We start from the raw sequence: 25,638 nt of genomic DNA on the forward strand, positions 1-25,638 counted from the left end.
ACTCAGTGGTACAATAGAATTTGTAAAAATGCCAGAAGAATCATTTTGCATGCTGGCATCGCAGATGTCACCAAGTGCAAAGTCATTTTGGATGCTAGCTTAGTCAAAAATCCCATTGAATTAATCTGTAACAAAATACTAAATCTGCAGTAACTCATATTAGCAGCTACATGAGAAGGAGAGGAGCCAAAATTATATAGGGCAGAAATCAAATTATAAACGTTGAATGCCTCTTTCTTTCCAGGTCAATTTAGTGAGGTTATTGTTGAGAAATTAAAGTAGTCTAGCAGAAGAAGGAGTTAGTGTCGTGTACCTGTTTATGGTACTGAATTATGCTTTGAGAAATCTGCCTGCTCTCGTAGCAGACCACATGCTCCCAAGCCGTAATAGCTCAGTGTGTCCTGTGTCCAAGTCACTTGGCATGACTCTGCTGTCACCTTTCTCACTGACAGGATCCTCCAGCAGCACAGCACGGGTGTCAATGCCCTCTGCATCCTCTCCCACTGCTCTCCCTTCTTCTGGCAATGACAAAACCAAAGTGGCAGAAAGCCTTCTTAGCTGGTGGTGTCACACTAATAACCTGAGGCCCGTGACAACCTACAAGGCAGAGCCACATAATGGTTCTTCTAATCAGTGTCCAAGGATTGTGTTCATGCCCTTCTTCCTCTGGATCCAAACAGCTCAGAATACCCCAAAACCACTTTGCATTCTTCCCTCCTGCATTTTCTGCTGCTCAGCTGCAAGTGGGGACTGGAATTCAGGTGCTTCCAAAAGCTAAGCCAGCTCTGGCTGAGCAGTACGGTGTGCTTGCTCTCCCAACAACCTGAGTAGTGAAGGCTTTCTGAATGCTACAGAAATGGCTCACCCATGCATAAACCAGAAGAGGATGTGTTCCTGTTTCATATCACCCAAATGCAAGAGTGGGGACAGCTTGGTAGGCTACTCCCAAGCAAACCCAGCAGATCCCATCGCATCTCACCAGTCTGGATAACCCTTAATACAGGGTCATGAGGAAGATGCATGATGTTCTAATGTTCTGGAGACATTCAGGGAATCCAAAAGCTTCAAAAAGCAGAGTAATTATTTCTCTCACAGTGTGATTTCCCCTGTCTTCTCTGAAACAATCTCCCACTTTCCAGTCTTTGTTTCTTTAGAAAGCAAAAAGTAGCTGAGATCTTCATATGTCTTACAAAGGTCAGTGTCCTAGGACAGCAGCTCATATGCAAGATTACTTTGGCCTTCTTCAATGACTGTAAATAACATAATGCAGGATATAGTCAAAGAAGTTTCTGGAACAGGGGAAAGTATTGTTTTTTCTGGTGGTTTTGGCTTTTTGAGGGTTATTGTTCTTTTCACTTAATACATCCAAAGTTTGGTTTTTGAATACATAAGAAGAGATACTTTATTTCACTTGTTTGGATTATTTTCTATAGAACTAGTATAGAAAGAAAACACAATTTGTTATATAATAGAAGTGAGAGAGTTGCAACAACAAAGCATGAGCTTTCTCTCCAGAGATAGTGAAGGGCTTTCCAAAAATGGTGGACTAAAAGAAAATAGCTCTGACAGTGTGCTTCTGGTAGCATTGAAGTTTATCAAAACAGAAGTGAATTAAGTAATTGAACATATTATTCTCATCAGTGATTATGTTAATCTAATTTATAAATATATCTTTTGCTTTGGATCACAGAGCTGATGCCTGAACCAATTCTCTGAGGTCATGGTTAGTTGAACAAAATGAAGATCCAGCTATTATATAGATAGTTAAAGTATACTAGCTAGCATAACTCTTCCTGTCCTCTTCTTGCTTTCCCTCAACCCCAAGTCATTTTCAATTTCAGGTTACCATGAGTCAGCCAACTGCTGAACTGTTGCATAGCAGACCATGAAAGGAAATGCTTTCAACTAAAAACTCCTTAGTTTTATTTTATTTATGAAATTACACAGTTTTTCCTAACTGCCTTCTGGGGAAGGGGGAGTAAACTATCTCTAAAATTCTCTAGGAATGCTAAAATAAACAAATATTGGCATGACTCAGCAGATAACAACAACAATAGCCAAGAAGGTCTTTTCTTAAAGGAATAATATTTTTATTTTGTTGTAAAAAAGGCAAAACAACATCACCAGCAAAGGAAGCAAATATTTTGCTATCAAACACAGTCCTTTGACTCCCAAAGGTGAAACTTGGTCTTCCTACCAGCATACTCCGCTCCTCGTTGTACAAGTAAACAACTCCTAGATCTTCCATCAGGCACCTCCAAAGAGGAATGAAAACAGCAGCTGTAGCTTTCTGCCATGCTTCTTTCCCCCAAGGTTCCTAAAAGTGCCCCCCACACTGTCAAACAGCATCAGCACATCGAACCACAAGCCTGTGTAGATGTGAGTGGTATGTGTCTTTCAGGCTGTTCCTAGTAGACTCAAATACTTAAGTGAAAATTCCTTGTATAAAAAGGGATTGTTTTTCCCCCCCTAGGTTTACCATGAAAAGAATTTGTATTGTGCTGCAGGCTATTCAGTGAGGGTTGAAGTCTCTTTTTGTGTAAGTACTGTCTATCAAGTGTAAATCGATGTGTTGTGTACTTAGTGTAAAAATGCTTTTCTGACACTAAGATAAATTATGATTGTTGTTTTGACCCTAGTCTTTCATTTGCCTCCACTCAGCTGCTGACTTTTGTGGTTTCTGAGATGAAATGTTGATTTAGGACTAGTGGAATTGACCAATCTCATCTCTTCCTTTCCATCTAATTTTATACTCTTATCCCCTAATAGTCTTGTTTGCCACCACTTCTTATGCATTACCAATCAAATGTATTCATTATGTCCTTCTCTCTCTCTTGCTAATGTCTTAGAACAAATTGTACTCTGCTGCTTTATCTTTTGCTGGAGCAAAGTCAAGGCACAAAGCTGGCCCAGGATTTAGTTAAGATTGTTTTGAGCTATCTTTTCTTACAACTCTAGATGAGTTATTCTCTGAGGTACTCGATCACAGCCAAAGATTCGGAGTGTTATTAATAAGTTATTATTAATAATTGTTAGGTACTTACAGTGCTCTTGTAGCATAAAAAAGGGCAGGCTTCTTGCCCAGAAGAGCTATGTATGGGATGTCTACACTGCAGTCCCCCATGTCTATGGTAGCTTTAAATACTCAGGTATTACTTATCTTACTTACTCTACCTTAAAGTGCACTGAGCTCTGCAAGCAGCTTCTACAACCCCAGCTGAGGTTTGAATTCACCAGAGCACATTTACTGCACTGTACCCCTTTATCCTGTGTGAGATTAGGCAGGCAGATGCCAAAGGAAATGGTGTAGCCTTTCAGTTGGAAGCCTGCACTGAATTTCACCAACTTAGCATTACTTTGCACTACCGTGGGGTTATTTTACTCATACTCCATTGCAGATACATTCTGCATTTTGTCCATCTTTCTCCTTTCTCCTCCCTTCTATTTTAGTTGAATGACAACACACTTACTATTGCTGGTAAGTTTTCATTCACTACAAAGTTGGAATAACTTACAATGGAAATACTGTCCCAGTTATAGATGAATGACAACACTTTTACTATAGCTGGTTAGTTTCCATTGACTGCAAAGTCAGAATAACTTGCAGTAAAAATAATGTCCTGATTATAGATGAATTACAACACTTTTGCTATTGTGAGTGAGCACCTGTGGATTGCAAAGCGGTTAGTAACCTACAATACAAATATTGTTCCAAGAAAGGTTGCAGCTTAGTCAGATGATAACCTTTTTAGTCCTTTTCCAGCACTGCAGATTCTGCTTTCTGGCAATAGCTATAGCCAGTTCCATAATTTGGATTTCAAATTTAGTAAGTGATAAATCATGCATGAGACCCAAAATATACAAAGCAGCAGTTGCAAAAATATTCTTCCTCAGTATTTTAGAAAGAACATCACAAAATTTTTTTGCCAAAAGAATTAATGTTTCTATAAAAAGACATATGAGCTCTTAAGAGATTACAATGCTAACACATGCCATTATTATTACTATAACTAGCTAGAAATTATTTCAGAATGTAGATATACTCTATAAAATAATCAATGAGAAGGAATTCCTTGCAACTGGCCCTAAGTCACGCTTCCAGGACTAGGGATCTGCATTTTAACCATAATCACTCTCTCCGCTGAGTATTTATTTATTCTCCACTTCCTCTGTTAGTTCAGCTCCCATGTGTCACAAATACAACCACATAAACAGTGATGGATTTTCTCCAGCTCCTTCCACCCTCAGACAGCACAGAACCACCTCGTACCCTATTTCCTGTGTCACAGGTTTATTTCTAAACAACTTATCCCGAGTGTTTGACACTGACTGGTGTGCTGCAGTCAGGGATTCAGCTACTATGGTCAACTGACTGCTTTCCAAGAATACCACTCATTAAAATGTACTGCCGGAGACTCTACTTTCAAATCCTTGCTGAATGCTGGGCTTTCTTACTGGTTAATAAGAAAGGATTCATTTTCTGGGGCGTGTAAATAAGTAGACGTAGGAAAAGACCAATAAAAATTCCCCACCAGGCTTTTTTCAGAGTTTTCAAAAAACAACCTTCTACTATCTGGAATACATTTTACTGTCAGATCTTCTTTGTAAAACTTGCCTTGTTTCTCTTAGGCTTACTGTGTCTGGATAAATTCTATCTTTCCTGGGTTTTTTCCTCTTCTAAATAGCTGTAAATTTTATCATAGACTTCTTCAGACATCAACTATCCCAAAAATATCAACTGCTCTCTGATACTAACCAAAAATTTTCATTGTTCCCATAGCTCAGTTTCTCAAAAGCTTCCACTTACATTTTTGTGGTTTTGTTCTAAGCTTCCTCCCATGTCTCTAGTCCTGGAAACAAAGCTAATATCTTTATTCAAGGTACAAACAACTGCTCTTTGCTTCTGAACATGGGAAGAGAAATCATATTTCAAGAGACTGTTTCCATTAGAGTTGTTGTCCGTCTTAAAGATTCTGTGGATTTATAATAAAGGACAGGTAGCACCAGCTAGAGAGAGAATGATTTGTAACCCCAAGAGATGCTCAGACAATCATTTTATTTAAATGTCATGACTGGTTGAACATTTCTAACCTTACAATTGTGAATAGAGGTTGCTTTGTGCAGGGAAATGACTCTTCTAACAATGATCCATTCATTCTGCTGTGACTACACCAGTGGATGAAGGGGAAATGCCAGCTTTGCAATGTTTAAAATTATTATTATTAAAACAACTGTACTAGGGTATTGGCATATCTGCAAAGAAATAAAACCTTTCCACTGCTTACCTGTTCATGGTTTAGAATCATCCTAAACTGGTAACAGCCCTAAGTATTAGCATCTGATAGGGTTGGTATATTCATAAAATCATCAGTAAAAGCCTCCAAGAGCTCCTGGACAAAATCAAACAGAAAAAGGAAGCCTACAGTGGGTGGAAGCAGGAACAGGTAGCCTTGAAGGAATATAGACAGAATTGTAGCCAGGAGTCAGATTATGAAAGCCAAACCCTGATGGAAATAAACTTGGCCAGGGACATCAAAGAGAATAAAAAAGGCTTCTATAGGTACATTGATGATTAAAGAAAAACCAAGGAAAATGTGGGCCATCTTCAGAAGGAAATGGAAGACCTGATTACCCAGGTTAGGACATGGAGAAAGGTGAGGTCTCAATGATTTTTTTGCCTCCATTTTCACTAGCAGGGGCTCCAGCCATACCAACTAAGTCACAGAAGGCAAATGGAATGAAGAACCACACAGTGTAAGGGAAGAACAGGTCCAGAGCATCTAAGGATTGTGAAGGTGTACAAATCCATGGAACTTCATGAGATGCATCCATGGGCATGCCTGAAGGCATCAGTGGATAAAGTGGCTAAGCCACTATCCATCGTATTTGAGGAATTGTGGCAGTCTGGTGAAGTTGGCAGTTGGTGGATAAGGAACTGGCTGGATGGTCACTCTGCAGGAGCTGTGGTCAGCAGCTCAATGTCCAAGTGGAAACCAGTGATGAGTGGTGCTCCTCAGGGGTCAGTATGGGGATTGATGCTGTCTAACACCTCTGTCAGAGACAGGAACCATGGATTCAGTGCACCCTCAGCACGTTTGCTGGGGACACGGGCTGAGTGGTGCTGTCAACGTGTGGAGGGAAGGGATGCCACAAGAACCTTGACAGGATTGGGCTGGCCCACGTGAACTTTATGAAGCTCAACAAGGCCAAGTGTAAGGTCCTGCACCTGGATCTTGGCATCCATCCCTGGAAGTGTCCTAGGCCAATTTAGGCAGGCCTTTGAGCAACCTGCTGTAGTGGAAGGTGTCCCTGCCTAAGGCACGGGGTTGGAACTAGATGGTCTTTAAGGTCTCTTCCAACCCAAACCATCCTAGGGTTCTGTGATTCTACAAATATGAGCCAATGTGTTGGTAAAAACATGTTCAGATAAAAATGCTAGGAAGATAAGATGCCCATCTCTTTCCACAAGAAGTGATGGATAAGGTGAAAAATGCACAACTGAATGGGAATCTGCAAGATTGCCAGCTCATTCCTAAAACCCAGCAGCAGGGGCAATCCTTGTGTGCTCCTCTGGAGCAATGGCTGAGAACAAGAGCAGGAAATGAAACAGGGCTTCAGCAAGAAGGTGGTGATGTTACAATGCTAAAAAATTGATAAAACCTTGTATGAATTCATCAGTATTTGTCCTGAGAAAAGAACAAGTCATTGATCTAAAAAGGCAGGGAATTAATTTTTTTTTAAGGAATTACCATATAATCATGTTTCATAGACATTACTCTAAACATAACAACATTACTCTAAACCAAATCCAGAGAAAATATAATGCCAAAGTCAGTCTGCCATTGTAGAGGTGGGCTTTGCATTTAGCAGTTTAATTTTGGCTTTAAAACCAAAGGAGGCCTGTTACTTACTCTGATAAATCTGCTGTGCATTGCCCTCTATCTCTTAACCTCATCAGAAAAAAATCAAAAGGAGTTTTAAAACAGACACATTATAAGATTCATTTGACAAAAACCATCATCAACTTCACATTATTCTCCATAGCCTGGAACAGTTGGAGTGTCCGGAGGACAGCTGAAAGCAGATATGCTCCTCCTGTCCCACCAAAGCACAGGGATTCCTGCCTCATAATGGTCTTTTGGGGCTGACCACACTTGTGGTAACTCAGAGCAGGCTGGAAGGGACCCCTCTCCCTTTCCAGGCTTTGCTTAGGAAGGGAGAGGAGCTGGTAAAGCTCAGAAGATGAACTAGCCCAGGGAACTACAGGGGGATTTCATGCATGAATCAGATGATGTTAGGTCAAAGCACACCACAAGAAGTGATGCCTTTGAAGCTGAACAAAATGGGACTAAAAGCATAGCTTTGGAATCCTGGTCTGTGACTTGTACAGAGATGTAGGAACTTTCACCCTAATAAACAAATTCTGGTTGCATTCATATGTTAACTAAGAAAGAGGTGCTCCTGCCTCCACTTACATTCAGATCACTGAGGAAAGCCCAAAGCTGTTAATTTTTTTGGGAAGATCAGCCTGGTATAGGCTGCAGGAAGGTCTTGGACACAGGAGTCCTTCTTGAGCACAGCTAAATCCATGAGCTTTCTCTACAAAGCTCTTAATTTGTAGCATTTTCAGGCAATTTATTTTTGGAATTAATCTTCTAAGTCACAGAAATAAGCAAGTTACCCTCGTTAGTACTGCATTATAGCCTCACCAGGACAGCAGTGCTGGTTCATCTGCTACACAAGTACCTGAGCATGTTCTCTCTGTGTGAGTTAACCTTTAACATAAATCAGCTGAGACTTCGACCCACATAAACTGTGACCTTACAACAGGGCATTTCTTCTTCCCTTCAGTTTCAAACACAGCAGCTCATCTTTTCATTTACATGAAGACCTTTTACATCAATTACATCTGAATTTTACACTATAATTAGGATCCCTTTGCACCAAAAAAGTGGTTCAAAATGCATTAATTAATAACATTAAATTAGAACACAAGAGACTGCCTTGCATTTTTTGTTTCTCATCTAAGAATTCTGTGAAGCCAACTGCAATTCACAAAATTGCTCAGCTTCACAAGCATTTCTCCCTCAAATTCTTAGACCTTTTGGACATCTTATTTGTTTCTGTGAGGGCTCTCAAGCAGTCAAAAATGTGTTTCTCTTCCTATATCCTGCTGTGTGTACCTTTGCTTAGTCCTTCACAAAAGGTTTTCCTCAAAAGCTGAGAATTTTCCATAGCTGATGTTTTACCTACAAAGTTCTGCAGACAGACTCTCCTGAGATGCTGACCTCACTTGTTTAATGATTTCTCTCCAGCTACTGCATTCTTACAGCAACTGTACCGAGGAGTTCTGGCTGGTTGTAAAAACCAGGAAAAGGCTTGTCCAAGTGTATTCAGGGGACTTAAATGTAACAGCAGAGACAATCCTGTTAATCCACAAAGCAATTAAAAAAATTATTCTTAAGCATCCAAGATTTTATCTTCATTGTCTCTTCTCCTTTATTCTGTAAAGAAAAATTTTGTTTAATGTTAAATTCATTACTATGGCTGTGACAGATGGGTATAGATACTTTGGAGTAATTGCAGAAAGGGGGGTCATTAGTAGGGAAACACAGAAATGCCTAGTTGGAAACTGTGGTCTTCCATAATCCATCAAAATGCCAAGATTGCTGACAAAAGGCAGATTCTTAGCTGCTATTTCACTTTACAGTGGGTTTGTCCAAATGGGAGTATTGTGCAGAATTCTGTTTTGCTGGTTTCTAGTGGAAATAAATGATGAAGAATCCCCAAGCATTTGCAAAGCTTACTGAGAATCTTTGTGCAAGAAAAGGGAAGGGTTGGAAGCTATGACCACGTGAAACAGAAATCATAGTCCATGTTCAGAATACCTGGCTGGAAGCACCCAAAAGGCTGGAGGGATGGATCTGCTAATGCCATGTAGCATGTTCTCCCTCTGCACTGCCTGCTTAGCTCCTCTGGGATGGAAGGAGAGGTAATGGCAGCCTTTGGCCTCGTGCCTGTCATTGCCATGACATTTCCATACATTCCCTTCAGCACTGTGTATGTCTCCCTTTACCTCTCAGCAGCAGCAGCATCAGTTACTCAACAGGAAACATCTTGAAATAAGCCTTTCATTTGAGGAGTCTGCCAAAATGAAAACACTTTTAGAAAGAGAAAACTGATCTGCTAAACAGAAATAAATCTGAAATTAACTGAAACCAAAATCACATGTTTGCCCCCCTATGCCCCCACCCAGGTCTCTGGATGTTGGGAACCTTAAGCTCCATTCTGAAACTAAATTAGACTCCCAGTCTGAAAACTGACCTCAGACTCAAACTTTGGTGGAGTGGCTTGAGATTATATGTTCTCTACTTAGATATAATGCACAACTTTAGATCCCCTGTACTCACAAATTGTTTCCTAGAAACAAAATCTTATGATTTTCTGTTCAATTAGATTGTGTATTTTAATTAATTCTCTAGTCTTTCTCTGGAAGCAAATCATCAAATAGAAGAGACATCTGCACTGTTCTAATTGACTTAAATAGAAATAATGACTGCACAACCTTTGGGTTGATTTGACACCTGGATTATTTCTCACTGAGAAAAATAATACATCTATCCACAAGCAAATTTTCGGAAGAGAGAGTGTGATAATTTCATCAAAAAAGCGTTAAGGTAAAAAAGTGGGCTAGAATTACACACATTTACTGAGTGGAAGCTCTACTCCATCCATTGTTAGGGCTTCACTTTGAAGACTGAAGTGAAACAGCAACAATTTATTTCTTTCTGAGATTTCCATAATAGAAGAGAAAGGAAGATCTGGTCCATGTATTTAGCTATAGACTATCTAGGAGTTCTTCTGAGTAAAATACACCAGGATTTGCAGTTGCCACCTTTATTCCCTCTGACAGAAATAATTCCATTGAAATATTTTTTCCAGACATATTGGGTTTGCATTTTATTAAAAAGGATAAAGCTGTTGTTATATCTAGAAAGCAAGTAGCCTTTCCAAAAAAAGAGTACCTTGAACAAATTTTTACAGAATAATTTATCTCACAAAATTAAACTCTTGTACTTGGAATTTCATATACAAAACACAAACCTTGGGAACAATTCCCATAAGGATTCATTTAACAGGCTTCATTATGTGGAAAGGGTATAAAGCAACCAAAAACCTAAAATGGCTGCTCGGCATTATATTGTTGTGTGGCTGCAAGCATGATTTACAACTATGCATTTTCTGCCCTTGTTTCTTTAGCTTAGTGCTGAATTATAAATGAACAATTGTATCCTGGCATTCTTCTAGTTCAAAAATAAAATTCACCTGTTTGAGGGACACTTTTTTAACACATTCAGTCAATGAATTCTTTATAAGGAAATGCTTTATTTGAAGAAAAAAGACCCCAACCTATCTCAGACCTTTCTGTTTTACTTTTAAACAAAGAGTAAAGACAGCTACATGTAAAACCAGGCCAAACAGTTCAATGTCAGCTTGTTTGAAGCAGTTCAAGTAACTGTGGATAACCAATTCACAGAAAAGAGAACTGGTTTGCCCTGGCTTGATTTGAATTTAGATGTGCAGTAAATTTGTCCACTCATAGAAGTATTTGACAACACGTGTAGTCTGCAAAATCCCTTTCAGTCTGCCTGACAACATGAATCTTTTTGTCTGTTCAACATTTGTGGTCCATATCTGTTATTAAATAATGTACACAAATGCTGCAATAAACGAATCATAAATAATTACTGAGTGGGTTTTTTAATAGATGATTCAAGTCCCCGCCTTGAGGGCTTGCTGTCTACCTCAAAAATGGGCTAAAAAGATGGAAAATTATGCACAACACCAGAAATTAGCAGAGGTCTGGCACTGCTCAGTACTAAAGGCTTGAGAGAAGACATTGGTGTGAAGGAAGAGAAGACAGAAGTGTGAAGCTCAAAGCCAAGAGCACAGTAACACCACAAAGCCATCCAAGTTTTACTTTCATACTGGGTGTGATCTCAAGACCTGCTGGAGGGAGGATCACCAGGTAGCCAGTCCTTGCTGTATTTCCAGATCTGTCCCAGCTAGACCTGAAAGTTTGTTATTAAACAGATGCATATCTAGGAAGGTGTGACCAATCTAAGAGATGCAGTTGTGCTTAGTGTTTGCAGGCCCCCAGCTGGGCACAGAGCTTGTCCTTGTGCCTTTCCAAAAGCCCCATCACAGGGCCATGAGTGGCTCTGTGGGGCATTCCCAGGGGTTTCGGCAGACTGGTGGAGACGACTGTCCCAGCACTTTGCATCCTCTGACCACAGCCACTAAAATAGCTCTCGAGCTGTCAACCACAGCCCTGGGGAACAGGGAAGGTTCTTCAGCTCTCTGCTTGTATTACAGGCCTGGATTAGGCTGATTTAGCCCTTTTTTTTTTCTTTTTTTTTTTTTTTTGTAAATATGGCATCAGGATCTGCCAACAACATTCCTCCCATTTTATCTGATCTCATAACAATTATTTTTAGTAAGAACTGGTTTGCCCTGAAAGAAAAAACAGAAAAAATTCTCTAAAAAAAGCTTTGTACACTTAAGACATATGGGACAGAAGGAAGCCTGCATCTAGCATTACTTTTTTCAGCCACCAGAAAAACCCTGAAATTGCCCTTTTTAGCAAAGAGAAAGATAAATGGGTTCATTCTGAATAAAAAAGAATAGATATGTCTTGTGCCATTCTTGACAACCTTTTCTGAAGTCTCATTAGCTCACAGAACATGTGCACAACTCCCACCTCTAAGAAATTTACACAGGTGTGATTCCACCAAAGTAACAGTTGAATAGATGTAGTAGAATGAGAGCTATTTTTGTCCCTTCTCTGACAAAAATTAATTGAAATAGATACATTACAGAGGTAGCAGCAGCCAGTCCTCCTTTCTGACGAGCTTACACGCACTGGAGACATTACTTGGGGTCATCATACTCTGTATTTTGGTGCACAGACTTAGTGAATGGCATGCATGTTATGCTTACTAAGCTACTTTGGATAAACATGGAAAAAATCTAGTGGTGTAGTTGTCACAGACCAAAATGGTGCTATGTGATTTGAAGGGAGATTCCTTTGCTGTGTGTCATTTACCTTTTATACATTTCTGCTGAGCAGCATTTCATAACCATTCATTCTTTGGATGCCCACACTGACATTGTTATATACATACAGGCAGAAGAAAATGGGAACTGTGCGTTCTTCCTCAACGTCACATTATAGTCCACAAACAGCTTTATTGCTCATTACCATCTTTGGGAACAAAGGCAAAGGGATGACGTGTGTATGTCTCACAGTAGAGCAATTTCCTTCTCACACTTGGAAAACAGAGCTCCTCTCTTTTACATATGGTTTACGTACACATGCATAGCCTTGGGACATCAGGATTAGAGGAGAAAAACCTCTCATGTTTCATAGGTAAATCAGTGACAGCCTTGGTCATGTGCTAAATGATAAATAAGCTGGCATGGTAGAGTTAGCAGAAAGTTGTAATGCTTTAAATTTTAACATAATTTCTCAAGCCATGATCCTACAAGTCATAAGGATTTTTGCGTAAGTTGGGCCCTGTCATGAATTAACTGTTAACATAAATGATACAACAGCAAACGGCTTCCTAGATAATTAACTTCTTTGGGAAAAGAACTGCTTGTGTCTCTCTGGCATACAGCACAAGACCACTTCACTGATTCCTGCCTTTCCTGGCACACCTGGAGTGCACTCACTGTGCTTCAGTCACTGTGAATTCCTTGAATCCACTGACACCATGGGGAGAGAATTATTATATTTAGGATACAACAGGAATTGAAGTTAATGTGAAATCTATTTTTCCCCTCCTGTCCCCTGTGGCACTCTGAAACCACCCTGTGATGCCTCTGTTTCTCCATTTCTGCCTTCATGGTGATAATTTCCCCATCTCAGGAAGTCTGAGAGCCTGTAAATGTGTTTAATGTGAACTGAGGCCATCAGTTGCAATTTTCAAAGCAGATGTAGCTATTCTGTAAAGGAGGTTGGGACATTATGGATAATAAAGATAAGGCTTCCCATAGCTGAGGTTTTAACACTCTCAATTTAATTCACTGTTTTCTTGCTGAATTACAGTATTCCAACATTAACAAGTACTAATGATGACAGCTGAAAGTTACACTGTGGGGTATCCAACTCATCTCAACACTTTGGAATAAATCTAGCCCAAGTAACCCAAACAAAAATGAAGGATACTGTGTTGCCTTACAAACATTCACATCCTTTCCTGTAGTAATCCTAGGCCGTCCTTACCCTGAAGGAGGATCAGATCACAAATGCTGATATAAAGGAGGCAACTTTTACTGTTCCTATCAGAAGCCTCTCAGTTAGACCAAACCTCTGCCAATTGCTTTCCAGTCATTCAGTAAAGAATGGGCAGGCTTGGATTAAACTTGCGTGCTGTGACAGAGAGCAGGGTGGAAATGCAGGTGGAGCAGCCCTGTGACAAGATATATGAAGTACCTGGAGTACCACAGAGCTTGGAAGCAAAGGAGACTAGGATGAGGTCTAGAAGAAGGAGCTGGGATGGAGACAAGGAGAAGTAAGGGTAAAAGGGCTAAGTTGGGAGTGTAAGAAGGAAAAACTAGAGTAACTAGGAATTGAACACTTCAGAGATTTTTTAAGAGATGTGTCTAGGTGGGCTACTCCCAGAATGTGGAATAGAACCCAAAATTTCTGACTTGCATATTTTTCTATTTTTCCTACTGAGATCTACTAAATAAAAATGGATGCCTTTTCTCCTTGCAGCCTGCACAGGGATGATACACTACTGCATAGTAAGAGCTGTCCATGAACCTTTGCTTCAATTTGTGGATCTGGAATTCCTTCCAAAGAAACAAATGGAACTGAAAGTAGTAACATGTGCAAGAAAATCAACTTTCCTTCCTTAAAAACCTAAGAAATTCTTCGATATGCGTGTGTTTGTGTATATATATGCACACACACATAGTGTGAAGGGAACTTGTAATGACACTGCTGTCAGAAAGCAGGAAGTGCAGGAATACAACAATTGGAGCTCAACCATTGCTCATGTGCTCTGAGCACTTCCATTTGTATCCAGTCTATTTCTTACACCTCGGGCAGAGGTTCCTCCAAGTCCTGCGGTGCTCCACAGTTACTTCAGCCTTTTATTCTTGGGAAGTGTTCGTGTAGTGGTAGTCCCTAAGTCAGAGATCCAGTCTGTTCATAGACTGCTTCCCAATATAAAGGATCTGGACTGTAATTCCATAGCTGGAACTTTTCACTGCAGTGCTCAAAGAGAATTCAACCAACCCCCAGCTTATCTCGCTGTTCTTCCTACTCTTCTTCCTTTTATTTTTTTCTTTGCTTCTTGGGCTTTTATATTTTTTCACACTTTTTTCAACAAAAAATGAAAGCATTCTATATTTTTTCATCACTCTTTTCCTTTCCACCTCTTCTGTTTCTGTGCTTCTTTTCCACAATTAGCTCTTTTTTTTTTTCCCTTCATTTTTATTTCCCTCTCCTGTCAAGGAATGAAGCTTGAGCCTGGATCTTGTATTATCTTAATAATTATTTGAACCTGTATTACATCTTCAGACCACCACTATAGTCACAAGAGTTAAAATATCTATTCTTTAAAATTATTTTTTCCTATAAAAACTAATCCTAGGCAGCCTTCCAATTATGATATCAGTCTTGTAACATTTTCCTGAATTTGCTGACATCCTGAAAGAATGATCTCAAGAGGTGTATTCTCCTGGCTTGAAAGGGCCAGCAATGACACATCAGTCAGTCTCTGGCCTGCCCACAGCTGATTATTTTGGGCGTTGGAATGGTGCAAGTGGAGAGAATGAAGCCCCCCAAGACGCAAGATCTGGAAACAGCTGGAATAAAGATGTGCAGGAAGGATGAGGGGTTAGGAAAAGAAAATCTAAGAATAAAAGGGAGGAGCTTAAGAGCCCAGAGGCAGAAGCAGCAGTAGCCTAGAGCAGAGATTTTCTGAGTGTGATGGAGAACAGGAAAATAAGAACTGATTAACTTTTAGTTGTAACGTAATTTTAATCCCTGAAAAAGCCTCCTGGTGGTATCAGTATGAGAGGCAGTGATAACTGGGGAGATTATAATGACACACCATAACCTGCTTTCTTTTCTCCTCAGCTCTACTCTGTCATCTTCCTTATCCTTCCCTATTTTCCCTGCCTAGACCTGTCCAGCTCCTACAGGAGTTAACAAGAGCTTTGCCATCAACTTCAGGAGGAGCACAGTTGTGAATTATTGTAAATTGAGGCCAGCCATGGCAACAGACTCACAGAAGGGCCAGTTCCACATCAGGAAGCAGAGGATGTTTCACTGACAGTGTTAATGCACTGTCAAGCAATAAAACTTCTGGTTTCTGGCATATTTTGGAGCAACATGACAAAAAATTGCAGAATCCACAATATTATCCTACCCTCAGTTTTCTACTGACCCTAATTACAGTTCTGTTGCTCAAGCTATATAATTTGATTTTCAACAGCACACCAAAAAGGCAGGAGCTCAGCAGTTCCCAGAGCAATTGCACAGTTTGCTGGACAAATGTGTTTTGCTTCTGGTCAGGACTTAGGTGAATAATTAATTAGGAAGTTAGATGTCCAAACATGTCTGCAGTAGGTCTACAGAGCAAGAACACTTAGTGCTGGCATGCCTGGATGTTGAAAGTTGCTGGTAGCTCTTTTCTCTAATGGCAGGTGGTAGATCCAGTGGAGGCCACAGTGTTCTTGCACTTTCATTCCAAGTGTAATGTTCATGTTTTCAGAGATAACCAAAGGACTAAGAACCACTGGTGTGGTGGCACTTGGCCCTCATGTGTATGACAACAAAAATATGCACTGGAAAAGGAAGGTATCATTTTACTCACCATATGTATCTTGTTTGGACCTTAAAGCATTTTGCCTTTCTCTTATTTCCATACAGGTACATTTTTGTTTATTTTGCCATTGAAATCTCTAATCCTTTTTTGTCTAATTGTTGTTGACATGCAGTTGATGTACACCTGATTCTGCCAGATGAGCATTGCTGTGGTTCAGTCAAGAGCTGCCACCCTCAGCTAACCTGTCCTTCTGAAGAAGGCTTCCACCTGATGCACCAGGAAGCCTTTGCTTCCTCCCCTGCAGAGACATCAGTGCAAACCCAGTCAAAAATCTAGCTAAGGTGACTGTAAGTACACAATCAGGTTTTCCATGAGCAAACTGAGGTGTGAGAGCTCTCTACACCCAGGGTTGCCTGGGTGGCAATGACCTCCAGCCAAGCAGCAGGTGGGAAGCCAAGGCAGCCACTTCTGTAGCTGCTGCGGTAATATTCACCAGAGCTCATCTCTCAACATGGAGTAATGTTCTTGGCGTCAGTGGGAATCAGGTTTCCTCTGACTGAAGTGAAAAGTAGCAAGGGACATGATTTTAGATTGTTACTGATTCTGTTTTGCTTTCAAAGGCAGCAAGATTAAAATTTGAATTCTAATTATGTGTATATTACAGCCAACTAATTCCTAAGATCAGAAGCAAAGTTGCCACTAAAATATATTTTTTCAATTCCAAGCCAGTCATATAAGTACAGTGACTAAGATTAATCAGTTCCATGGTGCTCTCATTCTGTGTTTAATAATAAAATAAAATCAAAAATTATTAATGAAATCCCAAATCCTGCAGGATATTGGAAATGGCAGATTATTGTCTGAGCTTGCACTCTGACCCCATCTTATGTTTGTCTGCTGAAGCACAGTAAGCACATATGATATTATAGAGCAAATAAAATACACAATTAAGCCAACACATTCAGGCAGATAAAACTAATGACAGGTTTAGCTCTTCTCAAAAATAATGTGCTCAGTAGAAGACAATTTCTTGAAGCATGTGGAATGTCTTAATACATTTCCAAGCTTAGATTTTCAAAACTGCAAAATACAGACATTTATAGATACGTGTCTCAAATGTAAAATAATCTTTTGGGAAGGAATAGACATAGTATTTTTTTCTGACACACTGAAGGGGAATAATGTTCATTGTTTATGCATTTGCTCAAGCAGTGGAATTTTGCATGGCTAAACCTCACTTCATCAGAAGTATATCAGTTTAAATTAGCTCAAAATCCAACTCAACATTCATTTTTGGATCACAGTCTTCAGAGGAACTGATTTATCAGGATGCCTAAATCCAGATGCACTACAAATAAGCCAGAAAAGACAAATAAGCCTCCTGGCATAAGATAAATGAGACGGGGGGAAAAAAAAGTGAAAAAAGGAACAGCTTAGGGAAAGTAAGGAAAAACCTACCAGTGGGAAGAATGCACAGTTTCAGATTCCAAACACTACCCCACTTGGATTTCCTCATGTTCTACCTTCCCTTCAGCTCATCTTTTTTTTTTTTTTTTTAACTCTTTTTCCTTTTTTTACCCTTGCCTTCTGGACCTCCTTCCCTGCTCACATCCATCAGCTCTCCAGTTTTGCGTTTGCATTCATTTTTAAACCACATCTCTTTAACAAACCTTATAAACCATTTGGAGTGCCTGAATGAGAACAGTTTGGAAGGAGCAAAAAGCTTTGGGCATGGTCTGAGCAATGGTAGCTGCCTGGGTATGCTTTGGGCTCCCAACAAATACAAAACAAATCACCCCAATAATAGGATCTTAAAATGAAAGGCAGTTAACAGCAGACCTTTATCATCCTTCTGTCAGGTATAGCTGTTTGCTGATAGTGGAGCTGTGAAGACATTGTAGAAGAGGAAAGTTTATATGAGAGGAAAAAGTGAAGGAAAGTTGAAATGTTTGTATGATACCAGTTCTGTCAAGAAACAGTGGCCAAGTGTAAGAATAACTACTCTTTGAGAAATTGGGGATTAAACTGGCCAGGGACCAGGCCTCCTTAGCTGGGGAGCAGCCCAACAGAGAGAAATCCTTCTTCCTGCATAAACTTTCCGCTGATGGTGGCTAATTAACCTGGTACTTGGTTAAAAATTTAACATATTTGTCAGGTCTGACTCAGTTCTTATTCATCACATTTAAGAACACAAGAGTGTCTCATTTCCATCCACGTTCATGTAATCTGACTTGTACAGAGAGGGAAATGAACTCAGAGAAGTTAGATCTCAGATCATGCAGCAAAAAAGTTTGATCAGGTAGCCCTGAGTGTAAGACAGTCAGTGCCACATATATTACCATTATACACTGTATTTCATTTTGCTCGTTTTGTCTCCTATCAGACTCTCTCGAGGCCTTAGTTTGTATTCATTCACTCTCTCAAACGTCTTCCCAGATGCTTAAATCCCACTTCTGTTATTGCAGTTTCTTTTAAATTTGTCTGGATCCCTTGTGCAGAGTCAGGATTTTACTGTTGCTTAGCTCAGCATTCTCCTGGCTGGACTCCAGCTCAGGTAATTATATCCAGAGCTCTCTCAGACTTCCCTCTCTAGCTGCCTTTGGAGAAGTTATTCTTCCTTTTCTTTTGCAAGCTGCTTTATAACATTGCAGATCCTGGGAACTGATGGCATATGTATTTTGGAGAGGCTGTGCATTATGCATTAGGGGTGAACCAACACCTTCCGCAGCAGGACTGAAAGTACTGACAGCTTCCTTTCTTTTTCATTTGAATGCTATTTTAAGTGGGCAGTTGTCACACCAAGCAGAAGCTGAAGGACAAAAATTCGGCCCAGATGAATCTGTTGTTGCTATTTGGATGTGGAGACTTCACCCTCTAATTTCCTATTCTGAATCTAGCCTGGATTTGCTCAATAGCTGCTCAGTGGCTTATGTCACTTGAGCTGGTTGTCACAAGATGCTCACAAAAATAGATTCCTCACTTATTGGGAGAAATATCAATACAGAGGCTAAAGAGAGAGCAAGTACTGCTGGAGTTAATGCTGCTACATCAACCAGGAGGCAAATTACAAAGCAAAAGCAGTAGAAAACTTAATCTTGCAATGTCTCTGTTCAACCCAGCAGTTCTCCCTTTCTTATATTTAACCAGTGCTAGGCCAAAGACAGTTCAAGGTATCCTTTCCAATGAAAAGGATTCATATAGAATCACTAGGAGACTAAAACATTGAGAAAAGTTAACTAAGAAGCATGAACCATCAGGTTAGGCAAATTTCAGAAAGGAAAAGTGATACATAGTAAAAAAAACAAAATAAAGAATTGTAATTTATCTCCTTACTAGACACTGCTCATTTCCTGCAGGATATGGGCATGAGAACTGGCTGCAAGTACTAATGCAAGCTCATGTAACTCCTTACTACAGTGCAGTTCTTCCAAGGCAAAGAAAAGGATCTTCACACATCAAACAAGTAAACTGATCAATTTTCACTCCTTCACCTTGGAGGAATTTGAGTTGTTGCTATCAGCAGAATTTTAAGCTGTTCCCTATTCTGGGCAGAACTGCTGCACTCAGAAAAATCTTGGGAAGACAAATGATTCAGGAGAGGTCAATCTGTGCTCCCGAAAAGCTTAAGAAATGCTTTCCTAATCTAAACTTGAAGGTTTTACTTTCACCATGGGCCACCTCTCAGCGGGAGATCATGAGAGCAGCCTCATCTACGTGGCCTCACTTGGAATGGATTGGACCAAATTAGCTCCAGAGGACCTTTCATGCCCGCTGTGCACCCACAGGGAAATCCTTCACACCACAGAAATTCCTACCAAGGAAAAATAATAAAAGAAGCATCCATCAGATGAAAAAATAATATAGACTATATTCAATATATTTTTGTTTTCTTTTCCTTCCAAATCTACAAGTTTTAAAAGCTGCCAGGTCCAGCTCAGCTTTCACGTTAAAAAATACAATTTATACCCAGTGAGGCCATGACTGAACTTAGATCACTTGCTGAATTAGGTTCTCCAGAGAAGTCACAACCATCACATCCTTCATGTTACAGTGTCCAGCCAGCTGAGATTGTTTCTGCACTTGTCCCAGAAAAAAACAGAGGAGAAGGGAAGGAGCAGGGGTCTGTAGAAGAGTACATCTGGAGGTTTAACTGACCCTGCTGCAGAGTTAAGTTAGCACAGCCTCTGTGCAGTTTTGATGGCAGGACTTGGCCAGTGCAAAAACACCTGGCACCAGGTTCACCTTCCTCCCCCTCTGCTAAACAGCCCTTTCATGCAAAAAGAAATTAACCCCATTGTACTCAGTAACATTTTTTCCTCCCTCCCCTGCAGTTCAGGGGTAAGTGAGCAGTCATAAATCCATATTTAAAGTGCTGTTGACTGCTTTAGAACTTGGGCAGTAAAGGAAATAAAGTAAGCACATAAGCATGTAGCCCTTGCACTGTTAAACATGGCATCTAGTGCTGGCGATAACTAAAAGCATGGTTGACTAAGGAACTAAATAAAACTGGAAGGCACTACTGTATGATTTATATCATATGGGTTTTTCTATAATTTTTGTAAATGGAAACCAGGATTAAGTGCAGGACATGTTTGCACAAGACAACAGGAACAAACATATTTTAGGATTCTTACTGCAATAAAAGCACTGGGGACAAGGAAAGAGTGAAAGTATACAAATATACTTGAGCACTGGAATTTTTATGAAGGAGAAATATTCACTCTATAATGGTATCCATGTAGAATGGATGCTGTTGGCTTATATTATACCAGATGATTGATGATGGCGAAACATAAATAGCTAATGAACAATGTAATCTGTATTACTTCATGCTTATTTATTTTCAAGAGGTGATGCAAGAATAAACCAAATTCTACAGCTTCATAAACTTCAGCATCTGTTTCTTTTTCTGTTTGAAAACTTTAAACATCAAGCAGGTTTTGGGACCTGCAAGCAAGCAAGTAAAAATTGCTTCCTCATGTCCAACCCAGGATTTTCTTATTAGTCATTATGAGTAAAGATGTCTAATGTAAGAATAGCAACAGTTTAATCTTCCACAGAACCCAAATATTTCAAGTACATTGCTAATATTACCAGGTGAATTTGTATTGAACAGTGATACGGATTTTATCAAAGAGAAGCAAAAGCACTGCTTCTCTTTATGAAAGCTATGGATCAAATTTTCAAGAGTGCTGCCTGTTTTATCAGCTGCAGGGTCTTTACACACAGGGCAAGCTCACCATAGTATAATCCTCACCTTATTTTAGTCCTTTAGTAAAAGAGCCTCAGACTGCTCCTGCACATTTCTACAAATGCAGTGTCAATCTCCTGTTCCCAAAATTTGTTAGGACAGCTATGTATTTTCCTGAAAAAAATGTTGTCAGAGAAACTAAAGGAATGCTTGAACTACTACTTTACCAGAAAGCCCTTTCTGGCTGTATGATTGCAAACGTTTGTAGTTGAGTGAAACTGTTTTGAGTCAAATTTTAAAAAAATGTGGAAATAACCATTAGCAAGCCAGAGGTGTCTGTGAAGATCATAGAGGATATATTGAAGGATATTAAGAGCGTGCTGCGATTCAGCTGGGAAAGATCAAAGAGAGCCAGATAACAGCCAGGGGACATCAGAGTACCATGGAAGTTGCTGAGAATGTAGGAAAAGCCTGTGTAGTGCTGTGGGACGTAAGGGAAGCTGAATAAGAATGTTAAGAAACATCCTAGGGTGATACAGAAAACCAGAGGACACATCCTCATGCCAGAGTTGTCTGAGAAGGCCTTGCAATGGTGTGAGATGCAAGCCTCAGGATGATGAGGAAAACCAGAGAAGGTTGAGAACTGCTGGGGACACAAGAGAGTCGGCGAACAGGAAGGAATGTTACTGAATGCAATCACATCTAGAAGGGCTATAGTTGCTGGGTAGAGCTACAAGGACGTTTGAAATAACAAATTCAGAATGTCCTTGTTTTATGGTGAATAACATGTGATGCTGGACATCAGAGACCAATAAAGTCAAATGAAGAACAATTAAAAATATGCCAAGGAAAATACATCATACCACAAAATAGAAAAAAGATCATTGCTAGAGAACATAAGGGAGAATCTGGAAAATGCTTTCAGCAAAAAGCTCCTCAGCCTTAGGAACCTTCTTGGAGCAGCTGCTAAGCCTGAAGAAGGCTATAGCATGTTAGGGAATGAGAGAGCAACCGTAAGGTGCCAGAAACAGTGAAGCAGATTGTGAGCTGAACGACAAATGTGTAAGTTGCTGGTTGCTATAAGGGGCCGCAGTGTCAGGAAATGTTGGAGCCTGCTGTACTGCTTCTGGAAGCTTACAGGAAGGATGCAAGTTGAAAGAACACTGTATAGGTTAAATAGCATCAAGAAATGCCAGAGAAGACCATGAATTTAAGCCTGTTCAACAGAGGGATCCAGACTAAGACAGTGAATTATTGGAGTGGCCACATAGAAACCTAGGCAATGCTGTGATTTCTCAAGGGCCCAAGATACCAGGAAAAAGCTCGAGAAAGAATGCAGATTGCCAGGGGGACTGAAGAATCCTGCATATAAACTAGGGACAACTGAAAGCTGTGAGATTGTCAGGAAGCACAGGGTAAGGTCACAGACTTAACTCAATGTCTGGTTTCACCGTTTGACTAATAGAAGAAAGATGTAACCCAAGATAATCCTGCATGCTTCTCTTTTGCAGAGCAGAACAGAACCCCTTTCAGTACTGTCTTAAAGCAACGAATGTTTCCTGCTGAACAACCATACAAGGCCATGTATGGAAAATAGCTATCTATCCTATGTCATTGTATGTGTTTAAACAGGGCCTTGGAAACCACACGAGACCAGGAGAGGAAAATAATCTCTTAGGGACAAGGGAAAATCTTAAAGGACTAAATTGTGCTAGGTCTGTGTGCTGGTGCAAGGAGCCCTTCTGCCCTCCTCAGCACAGGTACAAGCAGGTAAATATCCCCAGTTTTTATCAAGAGTTTATAAAATACTGAGAGAGAGAAAAGCAGCACAGAAAATATGTTTTATTCATGTATTCATCTAACTCCAGAGCATTGGTCCTAAAATAGAGTAATGTGGCCAATGTATTTATAATTCACGGTGCCAACTGGCTCTGGAGCAATGCCTTGCTGGAGCCTGGGCAGAGCGAGGCCCTCAGCCCCCATCTGGCAACCCAGTTTTACAGAGGAAACACTCTGTTTGAAACCTGCTCCTTGCTGCACATCTTCCCTAGGGAATGCCAGGCACCAGGACTTGAGCAGCACAGCTCCTCCCTCCTGTAGCACAGCTCAGCCCCAGGAGAGCCACTCTGCAGCCTGAGTTTGGATGGGGAGGTGCAAGAAGACAAAGAGTTATTTTTTGTCAAATCTGCTGTGGAAGGCAGAAAACAACCAGGTTTCCAACCTCTTTCCTTTGTTTGCCTTAGGTCTCAGTTTCTATATCAGGCTCTGGTTCAGCTTCCATTAGCGCTTCCTCATCAACATCGCTAACAATGCTTTCCTCACTGAGGGTATCACTAGGAATATATTTACTGCCAGAATCCTCTGGCACAAAATCACTGTCTGAGTCAGAGCAGAGAAATAATTAACCCTCATGATACTTCTCTGAAGAATGAGTAGAATACCTAATAAGATTTATGGGACATCAAACTGATGCTGCTCCTAGGGAGAAAATCATCCACTTACAGAAGTTGTCATTGCCACCAAGGAGTGAGGAGGCTCCTGAGTGGACACAGGAGACATCCTCACCTCACCTTAAGGCAACCTGCATTCCCTTAATTGAGTTAGTTACCTTACATGTCCAAACAGCAAACCACTTGTTTACTGCTCTGGCCCTGGATTAGATCATGGTTTCATTTCCTTAAAAAAAAAGTCTATCAGAGTCAATGGATTCTCAGCTTCTGTGAAACTGGCCAGGCTAGAGGAAAGTAGGGCAAGACTATCTTACCTGAAATTACCAGCATTTGATTTGCAAATGGCCTTCAAATACTCCTGATCATATTCTTGTTATGTAAGATTAGATTTACCATTTAACCTACAATTCCAGAACTGAAATAGAACAGTTGAAAAATTTCCCCCACATATGGAGAAGAGTGTTGCTCCACAGAAGAGAAATAAGCACCAAAATATATACAAATTTGCAGGATTTTGCTGTTTTCAACTCCAGAGACAAGAATTTTCCTTCCCTCCAAAAAGAACTCAGTCACTTCAGTGGCAGACATTTGCAAGCAAAACTAATTAACTTTCTAGGTCCAGAAGGATCACCTCCCAAAAGCTGGTAATATGTCTCAGTGGGGTAGAAAAAGGATAGTACAGTCCTAGCTGGCTGGGAGGGATCTCTAGAGAAGTACATATGATACAGATTTCTGTCTGAAAAAAAACCAGTAGTCTGCTAAGATCTGGAAGCCTCAAAATCCTTTCACTTCTGCTGGGAATTAAGTTCAAAGCAGCTGCATGTAAATGTTGCATAGCAAATGCTACACTGGCAAATCTTCCTCATGATTCTTGTTTTTAAATCAACAAAAATAAACTATAAGGAAGAGGAGCTTGCTTTAGGGCAGACAGTTTTACCCTGTTTTAAACTAAAAGTGAAAACAACCTTAAGGAAAAAAATGAAAATATTTGAAATATGTATGAGCAACTGCACTGCCCTGCCTCATCTCTTTGTGCTGCACAAAGGGGACACAGATTGACAGAATCTTTTACACAGAGAGATCTGGCCAGAGATGCATCAGAAAGCATGCAGCTACCATTCCCAGTTCCTGTCCCTCCCAGCCAGGAGTGGGTAAGAGGCACTGAGACAAAGCAGGAGGATCAGTAGCAGGCTGGGAATTGCCTGAAGGCTCGTCGTCATTCTTCAGACCCTAAAAAAGTGAGTGCAGTGAGTGTTTCCTCCTCATTCACATCCCTTGCATAAGTGCTTCTGGTATCTGTGCGACCTCCATACTTCTGTCTCATCTAAAAGAAAGGGGAACTTTGTCAGTAATTCCTGAAGGAGGAAGATCACTTCAACCTTTGACTTACTACTCATTTAAAAAAATGAGATCAGTAAAAGTGGCTAATGGAGAGAGAAAAACACCTCAGCACGAATGCAACGGTTAGGGCACATTGTAAATCTTGTTAGGAGCTGTCTCTTCAACATGAAATTACAGTCATGGCATGGAATTTATGCAGATATTCTCCTTGCCCCCACACCTAAACACCACCTAGGTCTCCTTTCATATTTTTAATCTAATCCAAATTTTTTGAAAACACTAACCTTAGAGATTTGAGGTTAAAACTCCTCTGCAGACCCAAGCCAACTAAAGTGCCAGGTAAATCCTAGCAACCTCCATGACAAGGGTCTTAATAGCAGCAGTATGTTGGAAGTAAGGAAGCCCTTCCCAGCACTGATCCCAACTCTTGTGTATGCTTTATGTGGGTCCGTGAGCTCAGTACTACACAAGCTCTGGATCAGACACCTCTTAGAAGAAGCTGCCATACTGCAGACATCCAAGGAATGTGTGTGCTTGCAGTTGTTCCAGGAACTGGCCACACAAATGTCAAGCATCCATTTTGATGCTAATTTGACCATAATTTGGACCTCCACCCTCACCAGTTTGACCAAGGACAAAGACTTGAACAAGGGAGCTTGAGGAGTTTGCAGGGTCTTTACTCTGCTGTGCATTCTTGGCCACAGTTGCTCGGCACAAAGTTCTGCTGCTGCTTTAAATCTGGGAAGGGGTATATGGGGAAACAGCTCGTCTGCTGCAGCTTCCCGAGCTGTGCCAGCCAGGCTGCCCAGCA

Source organism: Lonchura striata, chromosome 3, assembly GCF_046129695.1.
Source record: "Lonchura striata isolate bLonStr1 chromosome 3, bLonStr1.mat, whole genome shotgun sequence".
Lineage (NCBI taxonomy): Eukaryota > Metazoa > Chordata > Aves > Passeriformes > Estrildidae > Lonchura > Lonchura striata.